The sequence below is a fragment of the Scyliorhinus torazame genome, chromosome 10 (assembly GCF_047496885.1).
Source record: "Scyliorhinus torazame isolate Kashiwa2021f chromosome 10, sScyTor2.1, whole genome shotgun sequence".
Classification (NCBI taxonomy): Eukaryota; Metazoa; Chordata; class Chondrichthyes; order Carcharhiniformes; family Scyliorhinidae; genus Scyliorhinus; species Scyliorhinus torazame.
In genome coordinates this window covers 255,790,423-255,798,688 of record NC_092716.1, presented here as the reverse complement: position 1 = coordinate 255,798,688, position 8,266 = coordinate 255,790,423, and the positions used below count along the sequence as shown (strand labels likewise).

The following is an 8,266-nucleotide window of genomic DNA, read 5'->3' as shown; positions in this document are numbered from 1 at the left end:
TCATTGGTAAATAAAGGGAACAATAGCGAGGAAGGTGTAGGTATAACGGGGTGTAAGGAAAGATAGATGAGGTTAAAGGATTCAGATCATCTTTTTAGACTTCATGAAGGGAGCAGCCACAGTGCTTCTGTGGCATTTGCTCCTACTCTCAATTGGTCAAGTCCGCGGTGGGGGGGGGGGGGGGGGTGCAGAAAGGTCCCAAACATTCAGTCAGGACCTTTTGAACTCTGACCACTCTATAAAGATCTCCTTTGAATGGTGCAGTTCATTCACCAGTCCCTTAGACAGGACTGATACTAAATTAAGGCTGTAAAACCAATTGGCTACTTGTCTTTGTCCATCGCCCTCCGTTGTCTCACTCGAAATAAGAGACCCAATGACACCTTCCTCCCGCTTCAAATGCCAATAAAATGGAGTGCAGACCAGATAAAATATCTGCTTGTTTTTATTTCCAGTGAACTTAGCGGGTCCACTTTTCTCTCTGTCAGATTCCGCGGAGGGAAAGCCTTCAGGGATGGCTTTGCACAAAACCCATCCATGAGTGAAGGGGGAGCTGAACACACGGCCTCTCCAGCTGTCTGTCAATGAATGGCTTTTCCGAAGCACAGAATGGTCTCTGTCTTCTTGCATACAATGTAGGTGTTACTGCATCGAGTGGAAATAACAGAGATACTCACTTGAAGGGGTAGAGCTCAATCTTTTAAGTGTTTTTCATTTTCAGTCAGTCATGAAATCTTGCCTCAATAAGATAAAAAGGGAGAAACTATATTGGGAAAAAAATCCCCAAAGAGCTCATAAAACATCGGGGAGGGGTGGGGGGTGGGGGCGGTATTTTTCGGATTGGAGGGGTGGGGGGGGGGGGGGGGGGTTCTTTTAACTCTTAGTAGATTTTTATTTCGAACCTAGTTTGGAATTAAAAATTGCATTTTCATTCCCTTCTTGTAACACTTAGTGGCCGCTTCATTTGAGAACTCGAATGCACTGTCTGCACCAGATAAAAAGAGGGAATGCGCTGAACAGCCAAGATCTGCTGGCAGCGAGAGGCAAAGGAGGCCGCACCGCTTGTTACTGGGGTAATTAAGCAGATTGGAGCAAGATTTGGTGAGTTTACTCAGCGTTATAATGTTCTGCTGGCGATTTTGATCATTGGCTTTGAGACCCTATTTGCATAACTTACTTGTGGCTTGGGGGGCTTTTAGGTGGCTGGAGGACAAAGGGGTTTAGTTGCGAAACCTTCTGTGGCAATAAACCCTTGCTGGGTCGCAGCAGAATCTGAGCTTTATAGGGCCAGAGCCACACAAAAGGTTTGTGGGGGAAATTGTCAAAAGGAAGCCCTTTTTTTCTCTGGGCTGAATGCAACTTGCAGATTAAAAGTTTCATTTGAGATTTTGCTATATTCATAATACCGTGGCTCTGAATGGGCTCAAGTGAAAGCCCACAGTGGTGGTGTGCCCTTTCATTCTTTGGCCCATTTCCAGACACAGGTTGCTTTGCACTTGAAAGAGATGAAGGAGGCAAACGTAGGATTTTGACAGTTGATATTGGCCTCCAGGCTCGTGATGGGGATTTTCTCATTAACCCTGTGGGCCCATCAGGTGGGCAGATTTCTGCGATTTCTGCCTAAAAGGCCAAGAAGTTGGATCTTGTTTTCTGTTTCAGCTGTTATTAAACCCCGAACGAGAAAGGAAATGCGGAGGTGTAGCAGAGAAAAAAAAGTATTTTCAGTGAGTATGTCTGTGTTAGTCTGTTTTCCAGTCGGGTTGCGGTGTGTCTGCGAGTTTGTCTGTGAAGATAAATCAGCCTTGAGACTGTTCTACAGCCAGAAAGTGGGTGCCTAAGGGTCCAATATGACAGGAGGTATGTAGGTGTTCATTCAGTGCCGGGCATGCGCCATCTACCACTTTGGTAAAGGTTTCTCCATGGCCTGTGTCTAAGACAAGCATTCGCGTTATTGCAGATGGAGGGGGCAGATTGCCTGAATGAAGCCCTCTGTTCAACAATTCGATTGCTCATGACCACAAGAGACCCCCCCCCCCCCATGTTATGGTCAGTTTCTTAAAGTTGGCTGGCCCTCAATGGAGATTCTTGAGATGAGCTTGAAACGGTCACTGCACCACGTTCCAATCTCAGGCGCTACCGACCGCCATTAACCATCCTCACAGACTTTCCTGGGAGCACCGTAAGAAGTCTTACCACACCAGGTTAAAGTCCAACAAGTTTATTTGGAATCACTAGCTTTCGGAGTGCACCTCCTTCCTCAGGTCAACGCACTCACCTGATGAAGGAGCTGCGCCCCGAAAGCTAGTGATTCCAAATAAGCCTGTTGGATTTTAACCTGGTGTGGTAAGACTTCTTACTGTGCCCACCCCAGTCCAAGGCCGGCACCTCCACATCTCCTAGGAGCCTCACTGACCGATCTTGATGCTGCCCACCACCACCACTCCTCTCCCACCCCCCCCCCCCCCCCCCAACCCCCGACGGGCACCCACGCTTCAGCAGTCATGACTGACACCCAGGGCTTGCTGGTAATATGAGGCCGGCTGACCAATTTGCTATGGTGATGGTTTCCAGGTCCTGTTGCAACAGACGCGTGATCAATTTCCACAGCAAGAATGGACTTCATAAAATTCCTACAGTGCAGAAGGAGGCAATTCAGCCCATCGAGTCTGCACTAATCCTCTGAAAGAGCTCCTTATCTAGGCCCAGGCCTCCACCTTATCTGTAACGCCACCTAACCTTTGGTCACCAAGGGGCAATCATGTTCCTATTCCATGATTTGTAAACTCCATCAAATGACATGATGCACATCAATTTATAAGAAGCAGATCTGACATGGATATCTTGTCCAAATAGTCATTTCTTTTTGATTATAACACCTCATTAACTTTTAAAATATTCATTTTATTATGCAATACAGGTTCCCAAAAACGTGGATAGTAGCATTTTTATTTATTAGATACAATTTATTTCCCAATAACTGGTTTAAATTAAATTGGTTTGTTTGAACATTAGTCAAGAAACTGGGATTTTTAAAAAAAGGTTGTGCCTTGAAAACATTTAAATTCAGCAGAAAACAAACTCCAAATAATTAAATGCCATCCATAATTTTAAAAAGGTCAGTAAGTTGTTTCACCAAAAATTTGAAAGCATGCCACATAAGTACCGTTTTACAATGTCGAGCGGTTGGCTACTGACAATAGTAGAGCAACATTGACTCCACTCATTGAAATTCTCTCTGGGGTCACCATGCTTTATTCATCCTGCCAGTCCTACAGTGAAGAATTTCACCTGTTGAAAACTGCCACCAGAATGCTTACAGATGCAGACTAAAAACCAATTTGTTTTGTTTCCCCCTCTTTGCTCCATGAACAGACTGTAATTTTATCAATTTTTCATGCCTTTGGTTTTCATGAATGCTTGACATTTCCACATCTAAGCATTGACAATAAGAAATTTCATGGCTGAAAGTTTCATGAATAATGCCTCCTGGTTGAAAAAGGGAAACATATTGGTCAGGCGATAAGCTGCAGGTTTTACAGTACTAGTCATATCGGAAACGGCAAGTGTGATGGTAAAGTTTGAACGGGAATTGCTTATCGTAACCATGTGATCTAATTCAACAATTTTACTATTTCTCATTGGAAAGAATTAAGAGCCAAGATACAATTATACTCCTATTTTGTAACATGAAATGAAAATCGCTTATTGTCACAAGTAGGCTTCAATGAAGTTACTGTGAAAAGCACCTAGTCGCCACATTCCAGCGCCTGTTCGGGGAGGCTGTAACATTTAAAACTGCACGTTATCATTTATGCAAAGTTTAAAAAAAAATAAACTTAGAGCACCCAATTCTGTTTTTCCAATTAAGGGGCAATTTAGCGTGGCCAATCCACCTACCCTGCACATCTTTTTGCTTTGTGGGGGTGAGACCCACGCAGACACGGGGAGAATAATCATTTATGCAAAGTTGATCAATGACAAAAACTATTCCATGTACCTCTTAATTCTAATTTGGCCACGTTAGGTCGCACATTGTAATTATTTTGTAATTGTCAATTGCGTTTTTAAAAAGTTGTTCCATAAACCTTAAATCGTTGTTTCTTTTGGAATCGCAAAAAGTATTTTTATTCTGTGCTCAAATGTTGAGTAACAAATATCATAAAATTATTCTGCTGGTTTGTATTTTCATGTATTGCACTGACAGTGGTACTTAATAATAATAATCTTTATTGTCACAAGTAGGCTTACATTGCAATGAAGTTACTGTGAAAAGTCCCTAGTCGCCACACTCCGGTGCCTGTTCGGGTACACAAAGGGAGATTTCAGAATGTCCAAATTACCTAACAGCACGTCTTTCGGGGCAAGTGGGAAGAAACCGGAGCACCCGGAGGAAACCCACGCAGACACAGGGAGAACGTGCAGACTCCGCACAGACAGTGACCCAAGCCAGGTATCGAACCTGGGACCCCGGCGCTGTGAAGCCACAGTGCTAACCACTGTGCTACCCGGAACAAAAAAGAACATTGAGAGTGTTTTTTGCATGAAAGTTAAACATGTTTTGGTTCCACTTTCAAGCCTCCACGATTTCCTGGGGCTGTCGAGGATCACCATATTTGTTGAGGAGAGAGTGGGTGCAGATATTCGAGTAGCCATTCTCCCTTTGCAGTCTCAGTGTTAATTGACAGAGAAAGCAAATTTGTTGGATACGACCCAGTTTCGTAACTCCCTCCTGTTAGGCTTCAGCGACCTTTGGGCTTTGTAGCTTGATTTTCCACATAACCGGTGGCACATAGAATGTCTCCTTGTCATCATTCTCGGCCTGAGAACTGTATGCCTCGTGAAAATGTAAATGTTATGTAGCTTGGAGAGTAAAGGGAATTGGAGATTGAAATCAAAACTGGAAACCACTTGTGGGAAAATCAAAAATAAATCACAAATATCGGAGTAAATCTTTCGGCCTCGTCCACTGCGGGAATCGTCGCCTGCGGGCAAACAATTTGATGGACTATTTAAAGGTCCATTGAACTCAAGCAGGAATTTTTGGTGTCGGGGTGGGCGCGATTGGAAAACCCGTCCATAATTACCAATACATCAAATAGATGTGATGACCCTTGACCCCGAATCAGTAACTATCGGGGTGATTTTGAGTCCGCGTTAGCGGTCGATCTCCGATGTAGGCGGAAAAACCGGAGAGAATCGGGAAACTGCTTCTCTGCGTTTCCCGATTTTCCATGCCCCTCGCCCGTGACGTCACGAGACTCACACCCACAAAGGGAGGGAATGCACTTCCTCGGCACCCCCTGCCATGTGATCCCCGCCCACCCCCGTGACTGAGTGTGCAAACCTCGCCAACGTGACTTCATGTCGGCGAGGTTTATCACAGGTTTTGATAAAAACGAGATGCAGCTGAGATGATCCCTCTGGGGGCGCAAAGTTAAGCATAGTCCCCGGGGGGGAGAGGGACATGCCTGGGCACTGCCCTGGCACTGCCCCATGGCACATGTTGGCATCCATGGCAGTGCCAACCTGACTGTTCAAACCTGGCAGTGCCAACCTGGCAATGCTGACCTTTGCCGGGGGCAGTGTCGGAATGAGCCCTCTGGGGAGCCACATGGGGGTTTACCCCTTATGTGTGGTCGGGGGAGGGGGGGGGGAATGCTGAGGACATTGAGGGAGGAACGTGCAGCGATGTGGTGTTTGGGGGGGGGTAAGTGGGCAGTGGTTGGGGGGTGGGGTTGCCAGCAATACATCTGCGGTGCGGGTTGGAGGTGGGAGAGATGATTGTGTTGGGAGAGGGGGACGCTGGTGATACATTACAACACAGTACAGGCCCTTCGGCCCTCTGTGGTAGCTGGGGGAAGTCCAGTTCTGACTGCGATGCCATCTTTAAAGGTCTCTGTGAATCTTTATGGAAGCCATGATGTGGAGATGCCGGCGTTGGACTGGGGTGGGCACAGTGAAAAGTCTTACAACACCAGGTTACAGTCCAACAGGTGTATTTGGAATCAGTAGCTTTTGGACTCACCTGATGAAGGAGCTACACTCCAAAAGCTAGTGATTCCAAACAAACCTGTCGGACTTTAACCTGGTGTTGTAAGACTTCGTACTGTGTCGATCTCTATCAGGCCTCACTCCACCAGACTGATGCCGTAAAACCCTGCCCACTGATTCTTTTACTCGGAAAGGCTGAAGATCGGGATTGTAACGGGATTCATTAGAATATTCTTGGAAAGTCAGAATTACTGGTCCATGTGGCCCAGTGACCCCTTGACCTGGAAACAGCACCAACAGGGAGGAAGGTAACATACTGAATCTGTGTGGCCAGATAAGAGAGACAAAGAGGAAAGATTGGAGCAGAAGACAGGAGGCCGTCAGTAAGTCACGTTACAAGGACTGATTCCTCAATGGTTGGAAAACAAGGTTCTGACTGCTGCCACTGTTTCTCATTAAATGCCCAGAATTGTCCGTAGATCCAGGCTACCATGACTGATGGGAGCTAAAGGCTCAGAAGGTTCCAGAAGGAAATGGGGCCATTGTGTAGAAGACTGCATGAACAGGACCCTGTTTGCATGGGAGTTGGTGCCTGCAGAGAATTGGCCAAACCCTTGAAGGAAAGGGACTGGAATTCTGCAGGATCCAAGCCTCTGGCTGTAATTGGTGCCATACATGCAGAGTGGATGGCCTACATGATCTGTGAGATCTATCTTTCTTGCACCCGTTGTTCCGGGGGGCAATTCTGAGCTCTCTCTCTCTCTATCTGTGAGAAACTCGGCTCGGGATTAAAATCCAAAGAGAATGGATCTCTCTGCCATGATTGACTTTTTGAACCTTTCCCTCTTCCCAAGTGGGTTAGTACAAATGGCAATGTACAAGTCCGGGAACCTAATTTTAATAGATTAAGTGACATTGCATGTCATAAGCGAACACTTTCTCCAGACCTAACCCCCCCCCCCATGGAAAATACATCAGGCACCGATGTGACGTCACGCTGGTGTCATTTACAACAGGTCTATGACAGGGTGAACCTGGCAGCCTCACCTTGTGGGTGATATTGGAATTGAGTGCTCAGTCAGTCATGGGGACCTCCACCCCGGATGGCAATAAGGCAAGCCGAGGCTTGTCTGGGCGAAGGGCAAGGGACTGAAAGGTGTCCAGCAGCAGCCCTTCCGTGCCTTGTGAAGGGTCACGAGGAGGCATTTCCACAGGCCGCTCGGGCTGTGAGGCTTCGGCTCCCAGGGCGGGGTCCGGGGTTTGGCGCCAGTGTAAAATTCTGTCCGAGCAGGGGTACACGCAGACGGGAATCCGGCTCACACCCCGAGCCTCCTGAAGACCACGAGCGGCATCAGGTCGGAGCACAACCGTTTTGAGATCATGGATGACATTGACCGCAAGCTGGACATTCATCGCCGTGCCGTGTGCTAACCCGTGGGTTCTCATCCAGCCCACTCCTCCGCCAACCAGAATGACCCTGATCCTGGTCACCCCAGCAGCCACAGCCCCATCTTGCCGCCAACCACCCAAAATAGTATTGGTGGAGGAGCGGATTCCTAGTGCAGTCTAAAGCGACTTATATACACGTGGTCCACGGACTCCACAAGGCCGCAAAGCAGGCAGGAATTTGGGAGTCCGTGAGCTGATGCAATCTACAGTTACATGGGGATGCTGTATGCAACAGCCTCCAGCCTCCATCCGTCCCTAATGTTAAGGGACAGGACTCCCCCTTAGAGGGACATCCACTGGGGCCCTCCGATGGACTTTGTGGGCACAATGTTAAATACCTACCCCCTTCACCCACCGCACCATGGCCACCCTTAGAAATACTTACACCAATCCATGCCCGCGTGAATCGCAGCCGAGAGGGCTGGAGCATCATGGAGGCATTTCGAATCGGGTGTCCAGTCCATTTATCGGATGTAAAAGGGTTCAAATGACCCATTTGCATCCTCCCACCAGTGTGGACGTACAGCTCGCTGCAGCCCCTGGCGGGGGCCCGGAGCATCGGAACAGGATTGGCGCCTCATTTTTTACCCTTATAGGAAACTCCAGCGAGGGGTGGCAGAGATTCCACCCCAATGACTTTGCTGAGTACCATGTTCAAGCCTTGTGTCTCCACACTCAAGTTATATTTTGGGTGTCCAATTGACCCTATTCTTTCCCTGGGCATCCTCTTGCTCTTTCTGTTTTTTTTTTGTAAAACACCTTTGGATTTTCCTTGATACCACAAGATTACAACTCTCTTTAATTTATTCAGAATCTAAACTGAGAC

General features: G+C 47.3%; 1 long non-coding RNA gene across 1 annotated transcript; it reads left to right on the top strand.

Annotated features, from left to right (window-relative positions):
- The first annotated feature begins 541 nt into the window (after positions 1 to 541).
- LOC140384945 (uncharacterized) lies at positions 542 to 4,496 on the top strand. Its single transcript, XR_011933236.1, has 4 exons — positions 542 to 635; positions 953 to 1,101; positions 1,660 to 1,724; positions 4,243 to 4,496. It is a non-coding gene; the product is annotated as an uncharacterized lncRNA (long non-coding RNA).
- Positions 4,497 to 8,266: the final 3,770 nt, after the last annotated feature.